Genomic DNA, 201 nt, shown 5'->3' on the forward strand with positions numbered 1-201 from the left:
TTTAATTTGGAACGATGTTTCGACTGAGCCAAATAACTTCTTGCTGGGACTACTTTGAGCTCAGATTCCTCTGCTGAGTAGGAACGCCTGACAGCTGACTGCGCTCTGGCAAGAGAGTAAGGCCTTATGTATTCAAGCATAATTCAATTAACTCCATTGATGTCACTTTTAAAGAAATAAATGAACACTTCACGAAAAGAT

At 39.8% G+C, this 201-nt stretch overlaps 1 protein-coding gene across 1 annotated transcript in view; it reads right to left on the reverse strand.

Moving 5' to 3' along the window:
* Positions 1 to 97, reverse strand: part of LOC119581672 (rhodopsin-like) — a 1,867-nt gene extending 1,770 nt beyond the window's left edge. Inside the window, exon 1 of the mRNA XM_037929797.1 lies at positions 2 to 97. The gene's annotated coding sequence lies outside the window, so the exon portion shown is untranslated. The remainder of the gene's footprint in view (position 1) is intronic.
* Between the last annotated feature and the right edge of the window lie 104 nt (positions 98 to 201).

The sequence above is a fragment of the Penaeus monodon genome, chromosome 15 (assembly GCF_015228065.2).
Source record: "Penaeus monodon isolate SGIC_2016 chromosome 15, NSTDA_Pmon_1, whole genome shotgun sequence".
Classification (NCBI taxonomy): Eukaryota; Metazoa; Arthropoda; class Malacostraca; order Decapoda; family Penaeidae; genus Penaeus; species Penaeus monodon.